We start from the raw sequence: 20257 nt of genomic DNA, 5'->3' as shown, positions 1-20257 counted from the left end.
CCTGGACAGACAACCCCACCAGTGTCCCTGGAGCCCCGGTTCCCCAGAGCCCTGCCCCACTAGGGAAAGAGAGACGCAGGCTGGGAGTATGGATCCACCTGTCAACACCCATGTTCAGCGGGGAAGCAGTTACAGAAGCCAGACCTTCCACCTTCTGCATCCCACAGTGACCCTGGGTCCATCCTCCCAGAGGGATAAAGAATAGGAAAGCTGGGAGTCGGGTGGTAGCGCAGTGGGTTAAGCGCAGGTGGCGCAAAGCGCAAGGACCAGCGTAAGGATCCGGGTTCCAGCCCCCGGCTCCCCACCTGCAGGGGAGTCGCTTCACAGGCGGTGAAGCAGGTCTGCAGGTGTCTATCTTTCTCTACCCCCTCTGTCTTCCCCTCCTCTCCATTTCTCTCTGTCCTATCCAATAACAACCACATCAATAACAACCACAGTAATAACTACAACAACAATAAAAAGACAACAAGGGCAACAAAAAGGAAAATAAAAAAAATAAATTAAAAAAAAGAATAGGAAAGCTATCAGGGGAGGGGATGAGATACGGAGATCTGCTGGTGGGAATTGTGTAGAGTTGGACCCCTCTTATCCTATGGTTTTGTCAATGTTTCATTTTTACAAATAAATAAAACACAGGGGAGGTGGGAGTAGGGAGTTATGGTGGGAATTATACCCTTCTTATCCTATGGTCTTGTCAATATCCTCATTTTATTATTATTAATAGTAATAATAATAAACCTCCCTCCCCCACCAAAATAAACAGTGAAATGCAGCACCTGAGACACAGCACCTCTTGTTGGCATACTGATGAAATCCACAGATAGCAATGACAGAAACCCCAAAGGACCATACAGACACCATCTAGAAAAAATGACAGAGTTCAGAAAATTCACTGTGAAATCAATTCAAGAAACTAATGTGAAGATTGAAGATCTCAGTGATTATTTTACCAAAGCGCTTCAAAATGCATAAATAAAAAGTCCAAATAGAATTGCAGGGCCTAGAGAAATAAAAAATAATCTTGTCTATAAAAGCTAACAAAGAGAAAATTAAATTTGTGAAGGCAAAGCAGTTAGAATTCTCTTTTCATATGCTGTACAATGGTATCAATTTTCTACATCATAACATTGTATATATTAAAATTCATACTATTATTTTTCAACCAATATACAAGTCTGTAGATATATGAGGGGGGGAAATTGATTGTATGTCTAACAAAGGGACTTTTGAAAGCTAACCTAATTACCAAATAATGTGATGGTAACAGTAACTATCCATTGTCTTCTTGAACCCTAAGACAGCAGGAACCTCACATTTCCACTATAGAGCCTAAACTTCCCCCAGTCCTGGGACCCGAGGGTAGGGCCCACTTTTCCATATGCTTCTCCCAATTCTTATCAAATAATATTTCATCCACTGATCAAAACCTAATCAAAGCAATGAGTGCCACCCAACATGCTTCACTTCAGACTGTGTCCGGACACTTCACGTGTGGAACGACAATCCTTCAGCTTCATCACTCGGGTGAGACCTTTCCTTTCACAGGATCCTCTAATTCCATCCCAGGTGGTTCACTTCCTAACAAAGTCCCAAAACCTAGATATAGACCAGGTTCCAGGAGAGAGAGCATATGTTCACACATATCCATCAACTAAGGCAAATATATACCTGAAAGCAGAAGTACACTAGAGTTTGCAGTGAGTACCCCCCTAACACTTCCTCTCCACTATTTCAACCTTTGGGTTCCTGATTGCTCAACAATTTGTTTGGCTTCGTATGTTAACTCTCTTTTCAGTCACCAGGTTCCAGCTGCCATCAGGATGCTGGCCAGGCTTCCCTGGACTGAAGACCCCACCAATGTGTCCTGGAGCTCAGCTTCCCCAGAGACCCATCCTACTAGGGAAAGAGAGAGGCAGACTGGGAGTGTGGACCGACCAGTCAACGTCCATGTTCAGCGGGGAAGCAATTACAGAAGCCAGACCTTCCACCTTCTGCATCCCTCAATGACCCTGGTTCCATGCTCCCAGAGGGATAAAGAATAGGAAAGCTATCAGGGGAGGGGAGGGGATATGGAGATTGGGTGGTGGGAATTGTGTGGAGTTGTACCCCCCCTTCCTATGAATTTGTTAATGTCTTCTTTCTTAATTAAATAAATAAATTTTTTAAAAAGCACCATTTCCTTAGGCAGGGGTTACACTCTCAGTAAAGTGCATACACACTAGCAGTGTAAGGACCAGGGTTCAAATCCCTGACCCTCACCGGTGTGTGTCTGTGTGTGTGTGTGGGAGGGGTCTTCACTACTACTCAGCTGACAAAAATAAAGACTCTGTCTCCTTTGCCTCCTCTTGGATGAAACTTGAGGGCATCATGTTGAGTGAGATAACCAAAAAAAGAGAGAAGGATGAATACCAAATGACCTCATTTATTAGTGGGAATTAATAAAGTAGGGATGGGGAGGGAGAGCACAGAGTGAGACATGGATGGACATGGGGCACTGCACCACAGCAAAGGACTCTGGGAGGGAGGAGAGCACAGGGTGAGACATGGATGGACATGGGGCACTGCACCACAGCAAAGGATTCTGGGAGGGAGGAGAGCACAGGGTGACACATGGATGGACATGGGGCACTGCACCACAGCAAAGGACTTTGGGAAGGGAAAGAATGGGTAGATAGGAAGAAAATTCTGGGGCCCTCTTATATAATAAAAGTGTCAGCTTATGTCAATGATTGTAGTGTAAAACATTAACCCTCTCAATAAAGAAATAAAAATAAGAAAGGAGAGGAAGGCAGGGGATTGGAATAGTGGGCAAAGGAAAAGAAAGGTTAAAGAACTAAAGAACAGGCAAGCCAAAAATGTCACTGAGATGGAAAATTCCTGAAGATAGTGGAGTCTATATATAGCAAACCTACAGCCAACATCATACTCAATGGTGAAAAACTGGAAGCATTTCCACTCAGATCAGGTACTAGACAGGGCTGCCCACTATCACCATTACTATTCAACATAGTGTTGGAAGTTCTTGCCATAGCAATCAGGCAGGAGCAATGAATTAAAGGCATACAGATTGGAAGAGAAGAAGTCAAACTCTCCTTATTTGCAGATGACATGATAATATACATGGAAAAACCTAAGGAATCCAGCAAGAAGCTTTTGGAAATCATCAGGCAATACAGTAATGTGTCAGGCTATAAAATTAACATTCAAAAGTCAGTGGCATTCCTCTATGCAAACACTAAGTTAGAAGAAATTGAAATCCAGAAATCAGTTCCTTTTTCTATAGCAACAAAAACAATAAAATATCTAGGAATAAACCTAACCAAAGAAGTGAAAGACTTGTATACTGAAAATTATGAGTCACTACTCAAAGAAATTGAAAAAGACACAAAGAAGTGGAAAGATATTCCATGTTCATGGGTTGGAAGAATTAACATCATCAAAATGAATATATTACCCAGAGCCATCTACAAATTTAATGCTATCCCCATCAAGATCCCAAGCAAATTTTTTAGGAGAATAGAAAAAAAATGCTACAAATGTTTATCTGGAACCAGAAAAGACCTAGAATTTCCAAAACAATCTTGAGAAAAAAGAACAGAACCGGAGGCATCACACTGCCAGATCTCAAACTGTATTATAGGGCCATTGTCATCAAAACTGCTTGGTACTGGAACATGAACAGACACACTGACCAGTGGAATAGAATTGAGAGCCCAGAAATGAGGCCCCACACGTATGGACATCTAATCTTTGACAAAGGGGCCCAGACTATTATATGGGGGAAGCAGAGTCTCTTCAACAAATGGTGTTGGAAACAATGGGTTGAAACATGCAGAAGAATGAAGCTGAATCACTGTATTTCACCAAATACAAAAGTAAATTCCAAGTGGATCAAGGACTTGGATGTTAGACCAGAAACTATCAGATACTTAGAGGAAAATATTGGCAGAACTCTTTTCCGCATAAATTTTAAAGACATTTTCAATGAAACGAATCCAATTACAAGGAAGACTAAGGCAAGTATAAACCTATGGGACTACATCAAATTAAAAAGCTTCTTCACAGCAAAAGAAACCACTACCCAAATCAAGAGACCCCTCACAGAATGGGAGAAGATCTTTACATGCCATACATCAGATAAGAGTTTAATAACCAACATATATAAAGAGCTTGCCAGACTCAACAATAAGACAACAAATAACCCCATCCAAAAATGGGGGGAGGACTTGGACAGAATATTCACCACAGAAGAGATCCAAAAGGCCGAGAAACACATGAAAAAATGCTCCAAGTCTCTGATTGTCAGAGAAATGCAAATCAAGACAACAATGAGATATCACTTCACTCCTGTGAGAATGTCACACACCAGAAAAGGTAACAGCAGCAAATTCTGGAGAGGGTGTGGGGTCAAAGGAACCCTCCTACACTGCTGGTGGGAATGTCAATTGGTCCAACCTCTCTGGAGAACAGTCTGGAGAACTCTCAGAAGGCTAGAAATGGACCTACCCTATGACCCTGCAATTCCCCTCCTGGGGATATATCCTAAGGAACCCAACACATCCATCCAAAAAGATTTGTGTACACATATGTTCTTGGCAGCACAATTTGTAATAGCCAAAACCTGGAAGCAACCCAGGTGTCCAACAACAGATGAGTGGCTGAGCAAGTTGTGGTATATATACACAATGGAATACTACTCAGCTGTAAAAAATGGTGACTTCACCGTTTTCAGCCAATCTTGGATGGACCTTGAAAAAATCATGTTGAGTGAAATAAGTCAGAAACAGAAGGATGAATATGGGATGATCTCACTCTCCGGCCGAAGTTGAAAAACAAGATTAGAAAAGAAAACACAAGTCGAACCTGAAATGGAATTGGAGTATTACACCAAAGTAAAAGACTCTGGGGTGGGTGGGTGGGTGGGGAGAATACAGGTCCATGAAAAATGATGAATGAAATAGTGGGGGTTGTATTGTTAAATGGGAATCTGGGGAATGTTATGCATGTAAAAAAAAAAAAAAAAAGAAGTAGAAACGCAAAGCAGAAATTGACTGAGTTTGGAGTATGGCACCAAAGTAAGAAAGCAGAAGTACACTAGAGTTTGCAGTGAGTACCTCCCTAATACTTCCTCTCCACTTTTCCAAGTTTTGGGTCCAGGATTGCTCAACAATTTGTTTGGCTTTGTATGTTAACTCTCTTTTTAGTCACCAGGTTCCAGGTGTCATCAGGATGCCGGCCAGACTTCCCTGGATTGAAGACCCCACCAATATGTCCTGGAGCTCAGCTTCCCCAGAGACCCACCCTACTAGGGAAAGAGAGAGGCAGACTGGGAGTATGGACCGACCAGTCAACGCCCATGTTCAGCGGGGAAGCAATTACAGAAGCTAGACCTTCTACCTTCTGCAACCCACAATGACCCTGGGTCCATGCTCCCAGAGGGATAGAGAATGGGAAAGCTATCGGGGCAGGGGGTGGGATATGGAGATTGGGCGGTGGGAATTGTGTGGAGTTGTACCCCTCCTACCCTATGGTTTTGTTAATTAATCCTTTCTTAAATAAAAAAAAAAAATGTCACTGAGAGCTCTGGTTTCTCTGCAGAGACAGATTTGCAGCAAGTCTTCATGGAAAATGCATACATATACTATATACATTCCATTTCCTATGTGACTTCTAGTGAGAATGCCTCAGTGCTTTCATTAAAGCTCACTCCAGATAGAGATGACATTTTCCTAAAATCCATAATTATTCTATTTGATAATTTTATTTGTGTTCATAGAGCACAATCTAAAATCCACAAATCCCTAAATGACTTTTTTTTTGTAGATAGAGTAGTAAATTGTAGACTGAGTTCTTTGTAATACAGCATAATGACACATTATAGCTAATGAATAATTACTACTAGGACTGCAGAGTCAGTTGGAAATTCAAGACGCTAAAAGCAGTTTAGATTGCCTTGGATAATAAGACCACTATGCAGTTCAAATCTTGTTTTGAACATCATCAATCTTGTGATATCCCTAACTTAGATAGAGGCATGCACTTGAAGCTGAGAAGGTTAGAGGTAAATCTCTTTCATTCTTTCTTTCTTTCTTTCTTTCTTTCTTTCTTTCTTTCTTTCTTTCTTTTTAAGAAATATACATTTTACTGCAAAATGAGATCATCACAACTTCATTGCTATGCACTTAACTGCCCTCAGAAAACAACTTCAACAACACAATTAATTCACAGACCTCTTTGAGAAACCACACATTTTCTTAATGAATACATAGATTTTCTTCCTCGACTCCCTGTGGAGTCGCCAAGCCCATTAATCTTAGGCAATTATAGTGTCCGTATGGGCAGTGTTGAAGCTATTTTGTGGTGATGATCTTTCTCCCCCTTACCTGTTCTCGTCTTCCATGGCCCATCTCTTCAATGACTCTGTGCTGGCAGGGACCAGCCCTTTCCAACCTCACTGTCCACACCTCACTTTCTGAGTGCTTCTTGCAAGGAGCATCCTATGCAGTGTTCTATATAGGCTGCAAGTTTCATTTCAGTTCTATGTGAAATTTCACGTGCTTGTACTTCTCTTTAGCATTCATCTGACTACAAGAGCATCCATCTCCCCTATTGACATTTCAGTCCAAATGAATTGTTGGCTACCTGTGAAGTCCAGTCCTAAGCCACTGGAATTCTATGCTGTATCCTAGTAGGTATGTTGTTGGTATGCTTCTGGTTCTGCTTCTGGGATCCCTTCTGTTACATTGCTTTACGTTGTGGTCTATTTACATGGTCATTCTGTTACATTGGTTTGGTCTCCCTCCGGGAGATTTGGTTTAGCCCTTGCTAGTTTCCTGCTTCTTCCTTCTCCTCGCCCCCTATGCTCCTACGTACTTCCTGGGTTCCTGATGCTACTGCCAGAGGAGAAAGATGCAGGACAGAACTTGTGGTGATTAGATTAGATTAGTTTTTTGAACTGTTTGCTTGTGAATAAAAAAATACAGCTTCTCTGCTCAGCCGTGTCCCTGGTCTCTGTCTCCCGCCCGCGAAGCTAGCCTGGCATACTGGCGCCCCGAACTCTGACGACAGTATGTAATACTTTTCAAGTGCCCAGTGCTCTAGAAAACCAGATTTTTTTTCATATTAAGGTATTTAAATAGTTTTTTTTCCTTTATTGGGGGATTAATGTTTTATAGTCGTCAGTAAATACAATAGTTTGAACGTAAATAACTTTTCTCAGTTTTCCAGATATTCCCCCACTAGGTCCTCTGTCTTCCTTTTCCAGGACCTGTATTTAAATATTAAGCACTGAAAGGTTTCCTGTTTGATTTCTTATCCTCATCAAAGACTCAAAAATGTTTTCTTGGTATATAGTTCACATTTATAAATTTAAACTTTTATAACTATTGATACTATTATACTTTTATTTACTCTTTATTTTGATAAGACAGAAAGAAATTGAGTGGGGAGGGGGGAAGAGAGAGAGAGAGAGAAACCTGTAGTCCAGATTCACTACTCCTGAAGCCTTCCTCCCTATAGCTGAGGTCCAGGGAACTGAATATACACCCCCGAGATAAACATTTCAATATGACATAAAAAATGTGCTAAAATCTTTTCCAAACAATCTTATGTATCCTAAATTCAAAGGAAATAGAAACATTTTATATTCATTTTCACTATGATGTGCTAATGTCTACATTGTAATAAAAGTCAGTGGAGGAGTGATAAGTAGCTAGACCTGATGGTAAGAGTAATAAGTCATATCCATTTACCAAGATGTGAAATTATTCACCTAAAACTTATATGGTACCACGACACCAACCTGATTTCCCTGTGCAGACATCTCACAGTGTGTCCTGGAGCCTCCCCTCCCCAGAGCCCCGCCCCACTAGGGCCAGACAGACACAGGCTGGGGGTGTGGGTCCACCTGCCAACACCTATGTCCAGTGGAGAAGTAATGACAGAAGCCTGACCTCCCACCTTCTGCTCCCCATAAAGATATTTGATCTGTGTTCCCAGAGGGATAAAGAACAGGGAAGCTTCCAGTGTAGACGATGGGATATGGAACACAGGTGGCAGGATTTGTGTAGAATTGTACCCTTCTTATCCTACCGTCTGGTTGATCATTATTAACAGTGAAAAAAAAAATAAATGCACAAAAGAATCTTCTTCAGAGCAGTTCGGATTAGTACAATGACTGCATACTACCCACAGTAAATGGTTGGGCTGACCTTTCAATTGCAGTTACTTTCAGGACAATATCTTTCTACTTCTCTCTGTTTTACAAGAATAAAAATCAAGGTAGTTTTTAGATTTTTAGATTTCTAGATCATTTTAGATGATGGTCACTCACTTTATATATGCCAATCTGCTTTACTAAAGGCTCATTGATTGAAACAATGATTGCATATTTAAAATACCCTCATGGCAATACTGAATATATTTTTTTTTGAGGAAAATTTTATTGAGATTTTTTTTTCCCAAACAACAATGCCCCAAAAGATAGTTAAGTTATACAGAAGATACATAATAGTTATATGGTCAGTAGCATCTTACCCCCAAACTTGGACGCATCAGTCTGCACCAATCATCTGCAGCTGTATATACACAGACACTCACATGTCAGTTTAGTGCATTTAGGAGTGACGGGGTTACAGAGCAAAGTAACTACAATAACAGCAGGAGGCATAGTCGTATTTCTGAGTTTTATTATTTATTTATTTATTTATTTATTTATTTATTGTGGCTGCGTAGTTATAGGACTATTTTTTGAAAATCAGAAGTTAGGAATAAGTGGAATAAAATAGAATTTGACCACTACAGCATTTGTGGAACTTTTGCTTTGCCACTAAATGCCGGGCATTTGATAGAATAAGACAGAGATGTTTTTCGGTGTAACCAGTGCAAATAGCATACATCTATGCTGTGCATTGTACTTTGCTTGTTAAAAATTTATTGACTTGCTTAAGAAAGAGAGAGCACCTCTCCACTGTCACTGTTCAGTTCCATCAGGAACATCACCATAAGCCCTCCTGTGGGTCTCTCCAGGACCTTGTCTTCACTGCAGAGCAGCCATGGTAGGGACTCCCCACTCTCTGAAGGGAGGCTGGGTCAGCCTACTCTGCCCCTTGAGGAAGAAGGGTGCTGACATGAGAGCAGCCTAGAATGTTCCAGCTGTGACCATGGACTGTGAGCTCAGACTGACAGGGACTCAGAAGTCACAGAGGCTCCTGTGCTTAATATCCATAGATATGGGTCAAAGCAATGGGCTTACAGTTAATGGTATTTATATACTTTCCTCATACTTGGAAGCTACTATCTGTCCTAGTCCAGCTTTCTAATTCTATCCTCACCCCTGACACCATCTTCCCAGATTCTTAGTCTACCTGCATGTTAAATATCAGGCTTAGGCAAAAATTACTAAGTCATGAGCCCCTTGGAACATATGGTAATTAGCTTAGCTTCTTCCCACCCCAAAACTCCTAATTTCATCTGCTCTATTCCTGCCATTGGGTTCCTATTTATGAAACATTATGACCTTCTTTATATTTTACCACCTTTCAGATATCAAGCTCCAGACACTACCATAAAGCCAACCTGACTTCCCTGGGCAGACGGCCTCCCCCATGTGTCCTGGAGCCTCCCCTCCTCAGAGCCCTGCCCCACTAGGGAAAGACAGACACAGGCTGGAGGTGTGGATCCACCTGCCAACACCCATGTCCAGCGGAGAAGCAATGGCAGAAGCCAGAACTCCCACCTTCTGCTCCCCATAGTGATCTTTGGTTCAGAGGGATAGAGAATAGGGATGTTTCTGATGGAGGGGAGGGGATATAGAACTCTGGGGGTGAAAGCTATAGAGAATTGTACCCCTGTTATTTTACAATCCTGTTGGTCATTATTAAATCATTATTTAAAAAAAAAAAGAAAGAGGTAGATCAAAACATCACTCAAGTCTGGCATTATTCTGTGTTTCCAGGCACTGAATCTGGGACTCGCTGCATTAAACTCATCTGTGGTAGCTTTACACCATCTCAGCAACCTTTGAATTGTGTTCTGAAAACAAAACACAGAGATAGGGGCAAAATGACTGAGTAGAGAGGGCCCATGTTTCTCTCCTTCCAGCTCCAACAGAAAAGTCACAAGGATACAGGAGAAAATCCTCAAAGTAACATACTTTCCACACTAAAGACAGAACATGGACATCTTGGCAGTGGGGCAACAAAAGAAAACCAACATGCAAACAAACAAGTAAAAACGTCAAAGGGGAAACACAACTCCTCTCAACAACAAGCCCCAGTGAACTGCAACCATAACACATCTCTAAAGGATAGGAATCCCATTAGGTGAGCATGGGGCAGTTTAGAACAAGCCACCTCGTTCCTAGACCTACATTTCCACAATGAAGTAAAACGAGAATCAAAAGCAATGGGTGTGTGGGGCATTGATGGAGCAACCACCTTCTCCAGCGACCCTGCAGGGAGCTGCAGTGGCCAGCAGGTCTTCAGCACAGACTGAGGCTCCAGCATCCAGGGACCCAGTGCATTTTGTAGGAGGAATATTCGTAGTCTGGTGATTGGGTGGTTTGCTGTAGTGACATATTTTGAATAGCTGTCAAGTTCTAGTTCTTAAACATTTATGTCCCTGTAAGCCAAGTTTACCTCAATATAAATAAAATACATTAAATTAAAAAGAAAGTAAATAAAACAACAAAAAAGGAATTTGCTTTGTTTATATAGCAAGCATTTAGAATGTCTGTATGATTGTTGTGGCCTTTTTTAATCATTGGATTCTTCTCTCACTAACAGATGTTTTAATCAAGGATAATTAGAGACAATGTGTCCTTCCAGATTAAAGTTACACAATGTATGCAATTTCTCATATGTTTTAGTCCTCAGTAATCTATTTCTTGGAACATAATGTGTGCTTTGCTGGTTTACCACTGATAGGCCTGGACTTCTTTTGTGTTGTCTGTGTTTGATTACTATTCTACCCACAAAAAGAAAACAAAAACAAAAACAAACAAACAAAAAACACCAGTCTTGACTGTCACTGTGTTAGCTGTCCTGACTCTGCCTCCCTCAGGTTCATACACTTTCTACATGTGGTTATTTACTGTTCAGAACTTGCATTACATTCTCTGCTTGTTTGGCTTGGACTGATTTTAAGGGGCTGTAAGTGAGAGAGGGTGTTGAGGAAATGTTGACCAGTCAGTGACTCTGAGACAGAGAAAGATGGTGGGTATTGTTTAGGACGCCTGTCATAGGGAGCTAATAAAAGACACATATGACAATAATTACCTGTCCTATTCTCCCCAATAAAGTAATTTATTAAAACACACACACACACACACACACACACACACACACACACACACACACACACACACACACACTACATTTTCCATAATACCTGACTTCTGTAGAGTTATTTGACATATACAGCCTGGCTGGTGAGAATTTGTAATTTTTTTAATTCTTATTTTTATTTTTCCCTTTTGTTGCCCTTGTTTATTGTTATTGTTGTTGTTATTGCTGTCATAAGACAGAGAGAAATGGAGGGAGATGGGGAAGACAGAAAGGGGGAGAGAAAGATAAACACCTGCAGACCTGCTTCACCGCCTGTGAAGTGACACCCCTGCAGGTGGTGAGTCTGGGGTTTGAACCAGGATCCTTATGCAGATCCTTGCACTTTCCACCATGTGCACTAAACCCAGTGCACCACCCCCAGCTCCCTGAGTGTCTGCAATTTGTGTCTGTGTTCTCTGCAATAAGACATAACTTTCAGGTAGAGGACTCCATTCTGACCAAAAATGTCTCAGTGCCATACTGGCAATGTTGTATGTCCTGCACACTGCTGCACTATTACTTTTCAAAACTTAACTTCCAGAGCAAGAAAAAGAGGCCCTCTATAAATGATAACAGTATTGTTAAGATGTTTGTCACCTCTAACAGTCCTGAAAACATGCTGTTTTTATTCCTTCCTGTCCTGTGTAATCATTGTCATTTACTTCAATTGTTGGGACAAAAAAAAAAGTCTTCAGTGCAATGAAAGGTATTTGGAATAACTTTCTATAAAGAGGTGAAAAACTCACTAAAACTGCAATGCCACAACTTCTCACCTGCAATAGAATGGCTACGATCAATACAAGAAGATGGACAAGAGAAAGACTTGCATCTGTTATTCTGAGAATATAAAATGGGATGGTTGCTTTGAGTCATTATTCCTCAGACTGTTAAACACAGTGAACAAACTGATCCCATGATTCAGTCCAGAGGTGTTTATCCAAGACAAATGAGGACACATGTCATGTCTCGACCTGCACAAACATGTTTATTACTGTGTCTCAGCAGACCAGATGGCAGCGATGCAAATGTCTACCAAGGGATGACCAGCTAGGTCAAATGTCACATACCAAGATAAAGAGAAAAGCAGGTTCAGTACTAACAGGGAAGTGAAGCTACACAGCGCACTGTGGGCATGCACACAGTAAAGGCACTGTGCTCAGAACCAGCATCGGTCCTGCAGCCTGATGGGTCTCTAATTCTCACTATCTCTTCCTTCCACTTGTTAATAAGTAAGCAGAGTATCTTAGAAATGGTTTCTGGGTAGTGTTAAAACCTGTTCTGTTTTTGCTTCAACATTCTGATATTATTGTTTCAGGTAGAGACAGAGACAGAAGGAGGAATATGACTGTATCAAAGCTTCCCCAGAGCTGTGGGAATCAGGACAGAACATGGCCATGCTCTTGACAAAGCAAACTTGTGTTTCTAGCCAAGCTTTGGAACATTTAAATACTCTGATTTCATTTCTTTTCTCTGCATCTTGTGATGCTTGTCATCAACGTATAGATAAATTATTTTACAGTGAAACATGGAAAAAGAAGAGATACATACTCTTTTGAGTGTGTTTTTTTACCTTTTTATAGCAAATTATTCTGAATACCTTTCACTGTATTGATAACTTTACTTTGTACTGAGAACTGAAATAATTTCTGTGATCATACAGGACAGTAAGGAAAAACGACAGAGCAGGTACACTCATTGACACTTGATCACCACCATTTCTACCATTTGCTTGCTCAAAATACTACATTCCAATATTTGGGGGCCTATAAATAGTAGAAATTGACTTCTATTTAATTAATATGAGAGTGTAAAAACTGATTGAATGTCTCAAACTTTTTAATGCACAGACCATAGGCTGAGTATTTGAAATGTTGACTCTTCTAAAAACTTAGACCAGGGAGAACAGAAGCAGCCAGTGGTATTACTCTATAAAACACAGCTATATATAAATAATGTCAAAGGACATAAATTATGGTGATGTCGTGTATGATACAGCAAATACTAACAATGAGATTTTCAAAGTCAACCCAATTGCCAAATAAGTTGGTTATAGCAATAACTATCTATTGCCTTCTTAACCCCTAAGACAGCAGAAACCTCCTGCTTCCTCTATAAATCCCATATTTCTGCAGTCCTGGAACCTCTAGGGGAGAAATCACTTTTACATGCTTCTCTCAATTCATACCACTGTTATTGCATCTGCTAATCCTAATCTAACCAATGCAATGAGTACCACCTTGGCATGCTACACTTCAGACTGTGTCCAGAGACATCAGACATGGACTATTTGTGTATCTTTGGAAAATCCATAGCCAATTAAACAATATTTTGTTGTATTTTTCATTGAACTTCTTTCTTTAATTGCTATCAGGGTTACTGCAGGAGCTTAGTACCTACTCTACAAAACCACAGCTTTGAGAGGTCATATAATTCATTGTTTATTTTTAGTAGTTTTATTTATTTATTTTGCATAGGGGCAGAGTGAAATTTAGAGGGAAAGGGAAGACAGAGAAGGGAAGAGAGATCTGCAGCCTTGCTTCACTCCTCATGAAGTTTAACCCCTGCAGTTTTGGACCTGGGGCACGGATGTAAGTCTTTGTGCATTGTAATGTGTGTGCTCAGCCAGATGTGAGAATAGAGACCAGGTCCCTGCTCATTAAACTGTGTAACAACCTACAGCAGTCCAGGGAAGACCCCACTCCAGAGGATGTCCAAGTCATCTCTATCAGAAGAGGCACACAGCCCATCTCTGCCAGCTTCCCAATACTTCAAACACTTCAACTGTCCCCAGACTGAGTTATACCCTCCAGACTCACATCCTGAACTTCAGTAACCAATGGTCTCTACTTGGAGACTGAGTCTATAGGCAGATGCTTAGTGTTAGATGAAGACATCAGGTTGGGGGCATAAGCAAGGTTGATGGTGTGTGTGTGTGTGTGTGTGTGTGTGTGTGTGTGTGTGTGTGTGTTCATTTTTGCATTTCTTTGTAGGGGCATTTTTGGTTTACAGTTAATATAGTGGTTGATACCTGTGCGGCAAGCTCTGGAAGGCCTGCCTTGTTCATCATCCCGTGCCCATCACTCTGTGGGCCACCAGGGAGGTATCATAGAGAAGGAGAAGAACAGCCCACAGTGGGGGTGAGCACACAGAGTGAAGACTCTGGACACTGTGGCAGAGGATAGTGTGTTTATTGGGTTACAAGGAGGTATTTTTATACTCGAGCAAGCAGGCAGAAAAGTGAAAGTGTTGTCCGACCAATCATTGTAAAGGTCAATATCATGAAGTGGGGAACAAGCTGGAGACAAGAAAGTTGCAGTTTTATCAGGAATGGGCTGGGGCAAAGGCCGATGAGATCTCAATGGTTAAGCTGTTTGTGGAATCTCCACACCCTTTTGCCTATGGGAAATGGAAATTTAACTATAATCTGTGCAGTAGTTTCAATTAACAGCTCCTGCCCTCAGGGCAGGTGCAGAATGCTGGCAACAAGGCTGTCTGAGGAGAGGGAGGAGGGGCAGGGAGGATTTTTCGGTTAACTCCTACAAGATGATCAGGGTGTCAGCCCTGCTAGACCTGCCATATCTCCACAGACACCTGTGTAAAAATGTCTCCGTTTTCTGCAAACCACTCTACCCCCCACTTAAGTTTGCCTCTTCCATCATGCACCAGAACTTGAAAGCTGACCTCCCCTCCTCAGAGTCCTCTGATTTGGTGCAATATACCAAACCCAGTCCGAGTTATGCTTCTGTCCTTGCTTCTCAGTTTCTGGAGTGAGATCTTCTTGTATTCATCCTTATCTTTCTGGCTAATCTCACTTCATGATTCCTTCAAGCTTCATTTAAGATGAGGTGAAGAAATTGAATTCACTATTTTTTTATAGTTGAGTAGTATTCCATTGTGTATATAGATCACAGCTTTCTTAAAGCTGACATTCTTATAAGAAGATGGAGCTTTTTGCCCAAGAGCTCACAGAAGAAATGGTTATGTGTGTAGTGAGCCAGGGGAAAGACAGCTACTCACAGCCAGGAAGACAAGTCTCAGCGGGAACTGAGACAGTTGGCTCCTTCACGTGGGACCTACCATGCCTTCAGCTATATAAAAATAAAACTTATCATCTCTAAATGCAATAGTGTTGAGATATTTTGTTATGATAGATCAAGGTGATTAATAAAAATACAGGGTGTTGGATGTAATTGAATTCTTCCAGTTCTTGGCACACTCATTCAATTGTTAATTTTTTATTGGTGACTTACTAATGACTTATAAGAGTCTAATATTACTAATGTTACTAATATTAGGCACAGGCTGCAACCTCCAGTGGAGGTCTGTGCTCCCTCATTTATTTTTTATAAACATTTTCTTTCTTCCTTCCTTTCTTTCTTTCTCTCTCTCTCTCTCTTTCTTTCTTTCTGTCTTTCTGTCTTTCTTTATGTCTTTCTTTCTTTCAGCCAGAACATTGTTCAGCTCTGGCTTATGGTTTTGTTATGGTTTTGTGGGGCATTGATCCTGGGACTCTCATGCCTCAGCATGAGAGTCTGTTTGAATAACCATTATGCTATCTACCTTCCACCCAAACATTTTCTATAACACTTCACATTTATATGTTTTTTGACCTTTTGTATAGATGTTTTAATGTCATGCATCTCTATTTTATTGCATTTGGCTAGAGCATAGTGGTGCTTAGGACCGAACAGAGGAAGGCACACTTAAAAGCTCTTTGCATAACCACTAGGCTATCTCTCCATTCCTATAGGACTCTTAATAGGGGTAGGTAGAAGACTGTGTCAATGAATCCTCTTTGACTTTTATTTCTAAGATTAATAACAGTTCTACTGCTAGAGTGTTTTTCTGAAGCTTGTGATTATGAAAAACTCTCAGTTTGGTGTATTACATCGTAGTAAAGGATTTGGGTGTTTGTGTGAGGGAGTGGGAGGTTAGTGTGTGGGGTGGAGTTGTGTGTTCAGGTCCTGGAACATGGTGGAGGGGGAGGACCTAGGTGGGGAGTTAGAGTGTTATGTGGAAAACTGAGAAATGTTACACATGTACAACCACTGTATTTTACTGTTGATTGTCAATCATTACACCCCCAGTAAATAAAGAAAAAATGTCTTAGTGCCTGAGACATCATAAATATTACATTGTATTGATATTATAGTTGCATATTGGTGTATACAAATTGCTTTCGTAATTTGTTGAAAATAACTTACCATCTCGTGTTATCATTATTACAATCAGAGTTGATTTAATTGCCATTATGTATGCATGTTCTTGGACAGTATCCATTCTGTCCTGGATTTTGCTTAAATGTTTCCTTTGAGTTTTTAAAACTTCTCTTATGAATATATTCAGATATCCATATAGATAGATGATGTGTGTGTGCTTAACATACACATGCGCATGTGTACATCGACACTTAAAAGAAATGTTTTTTTTTAACTAAAGCCATAAACTTTGTAGACATGCCTATGTTTGACACATCTCTCTCTTATTTTCTATATAATCTCTAAAAACTTAGTTTCTAGTATTTTTAATCTATAAGATAGAGCTATCAATAAGACTAAACTTTCTGGGAACACCAAGTTAATTGACACACTTAATATACTTTGAGTAGCTGCTAATATATAACAAGCATAATAGTCTTGGACTTCCTTTTGCAAATGTACATTCTCATTCTTCTCTATACTTGGTTTTGAAAAGCTTTCACTTCATTTATTTCTGAGCAATTTTTCTGAGCAAATTTTATTAAACTTAGTAAACAGCACACCCTTTGAAAAAGGGGCAGTGCTTTTTCCAAGACTGTTTTATTTATTAACTAGAGAGAGAAAAATAATTCTATTCTAATGCACATCGCTAATACTGCCAACTTGTAATGTTTGCTAACGTTCTATTCCAGAATAATGGAAAGTACACAGCAAGAGGCTTGACCATTGCCAAACTCCCTGGGAAGGAATTTCCATTGTCTGTTTGTGAAGCACTCGGTGTTAAGAGCATCTGCCCTGTCTAGCCCCAGCTGAGGCCCTATTCAAGTGCACCCACGTTTATCTTGATTGCATAAAATGAATTCCAGTCACCCCTCTGACCTCAGTGTTACTTACCAAAAAGATTGTGACCTTGTGGGGTTAGTAAATTGTCCTTAGTTGTGTTTATTATAGCATGTGTGTGATTTGCAATTATTTAAAGGCTTTGATTGTTGTTGTTGCTTAGGGCATTTGAAAGAATAGTTTCTGTCATGCAAAATGACAAAAAAATGTCCATCTATCATTTTCAGTCATAAGGTGGGGGTGTTAGGAGACAGGTGAAGGCAGGAAAGCACAGGTTAGGTCTGAGGAGTAAACACTGGTGACGTGGTTGGGACAAACTGGGAGTTTATTGCCTTAGCAGTGACAAGACAGAGTTGTCTGACAATATTAATTGCAGGCAGGGTGTTAGACTGACAAGATTTTTTGGTTCAGTAATACTCCAGTCTAGCAGAAGAAGTAGTAGGATGGCCCTTCACTTGTTCATGAACTCGAGAGAAAATCTGATAAGAGTAACTAATTTAGAATAATGAAACAACCCATAGCAACTATCCACACCATCACTTGTGAATTTTCTATTTTGTGAAAAGGTAAACTATTTACATTTCTGAGTAAAAAGGAAGCAAAGGAAAAAGATTACCATTGTTTTTAGATAATTTCAGCTATCAGGTATAGACATTGGCAGGTGAAGTGGTCATACTGTTACTGAGATAAAAAGGAAAGAAAAAAAATCCCATAAGAACTTGCTAATTTGGGGTATTAATGGTTTACAGTTGATGTAAAATAGGATGGTTTGTACATGCATAACATTTCCCAGTTTCCACACAACAACCCAACCCCCACTAGGTCCTCCTCTGCCTTCATGTTCCAGGACCTGAACCCCCCCACTCTCACCCCAAAATCTTTTATTATGGTGCAATATATGAATGTTTTTATTCTTCCCCTTCTTTTTTACTTAAATAGGACCGAGAGATAAATTGAGAGAGGGAAGAGGAGACAGAGTTGGAGAGAGAAAGAGAGACACCTGGTACATGCTTTACCTGTCATGGTACTTCCCTCCTGCAGGTGGAGAGAAGGGGCTGAAACCTGGATCCCCAAACCTGGTAATTCCTTGAGTTAGCCAGATGAACACTACCCAGGCCATAGTCCATTTCTTTCCTCGCTTATTTTCTCCTCTCCTCTTTCCTTTCTTTCCCTTTCTTTCTTTCTTTCTTTCTTTCTTTCTTTCTTTCTTTCTTTCTTTCTTTCTTTCTTACCTCCAGGGTTATTGCTGGGGCTAGGTGCCTGCACTATGAATACACTGCTCCTGGAGACCATTTTTCCCCATTTTTGTTACCCTTGTTGTTATTATTACTGCCGTTGTCATTGCTGCCTTTGCTGCTAGATAGGACAGAGAGAAATCGAGAGAGGAGGGGGAGATAGAAAGGGGGAGAAAAAGACAAGAGACCTGTAGACCTGTGTGACTATCTGTGAAGCAACTACCCTGCAGGCGGCGAGCAGGGGGCTTGAACCGGGATTCTTACACAGATCCTTGTGCTTTGTGCCACTTACACTTAACCTGCTACCCTACCTCCCAGCCCACCCAAGTACAAATACATATCTTAAAGTCTCCCCCCTCTCTCTCTCCCTCTCTCCCCCTCTCTCTCCCTCTCTCTCTCCCTCTCTCTCTCCCTCTCTCTCTCCCTCTCTCCCCCTCTCTCTCCCTATCTCTCTCCCTATCTCTCTCCCTCTCTCTCTCCCTCTCTCTCTCCCTCTCTCTCTCCCTCTCTCTCTCCCTATCTCTCTCCCTCTCTCTCTCTCTCTCTCACTCCCTCTCTGTCTCCCTCTCCCTCCTATCCCTCTCTCTCTTACTCCCTCTCTCTCTCTCCTTCTCCCTCTCCCTTCTCTCCCTCTCTCTCCCTCTCTCTACCTTTCTCTCCCCTCTCCCGCTCCCTCTCCCACTCTCTTCCCCTCTCCCTCTCTCTCTAAAGAGACTGTATGATATTACCCCATTGCTAAAAATACTTTAACATTTGAAATCGTGTTTATTTTTGCATGTGGTTCATATGGTTGTTCTATGCATTGAGTAGTTTTTCTTTTTTTTTTTTTAAGCATAAGGAAGTCATAACTGCTTGTGGTGGATCAGCAGATAACACACACAGTATTCCCAGCTGGGTATGCAATAGCTATTAGACAGCTGGAATAAAAGAAGACACTAAAGTCCGAATGCTGAGCCCCCACTGTGTGGACATGTCTTTAAGTAGATTGTTGTCAACGCAATAGACAATAGCTTTAGAGCTGATTGGTATGTACATCAAAATAACCAAAAGGAATTATTTTTACTAAATCCATCACCAGAATAATTGACCAAATTTCCCCACAGTTTTGCTGCCTTAGCTTAAAAAGAGGATTAACAGATTCATGTGACAGAATGTATGATGATTCTGTGCTGTTGATACGCAGTTAAATAAATAAATTCATGGGCAAGGGTAGATAGCGTACTGGTTATGATAAGAGACTCTCATCCCTGAAGCTCCAAGTCCCAAGTTCAATCCCTTGTACCACCAAAAACCAGAGCTAAGCAGTGTTCTGGTGAGGAAAACAAACAAACAAATAACTTTGTCTTAAGTTTATAAGATTGTGATGAAATATAAATATTAAGCTGGCTGTCCCTGCATTAATTTCTACTCAAGAGCACCTTTCAACAGATTATCCATCTTTCTGGATAAAGACAGAGAAACTGAGGAAGTAGAGGAAGATAGAGTGGGAGAGAGAAAGACACCTGCCGCACAGCTTCACCACACACGAACATTCCTTATATTACTACGAAGCTTTATAGGAGCTGGCAGCCATGGCTAAACACACTCCGTCCCAGGTCAACTATCTTCCTGGCCCCTTCATAGGGCTTTTCTCTATGAGTGAAAACAACTACCCTGGAGG

The sequence above is a fragment of the Erinaceus europaeus genome, chromosome 4 (genome assembly GCF_950295315.1).
Source record: "Erinaceus europaeus chromosome 4, mEriEur2.1, whole genome shotgun sequence".
Classification (NCBI taxonomy): Eukaryota; Metazoa; Chordata; class Mammalia; order Eulipotyphla; family Erinaceidae; genus Erinaceus; species Erinaceus europaeus.
Note: the sequence above shows the minus strand (reverse complement) of the source record.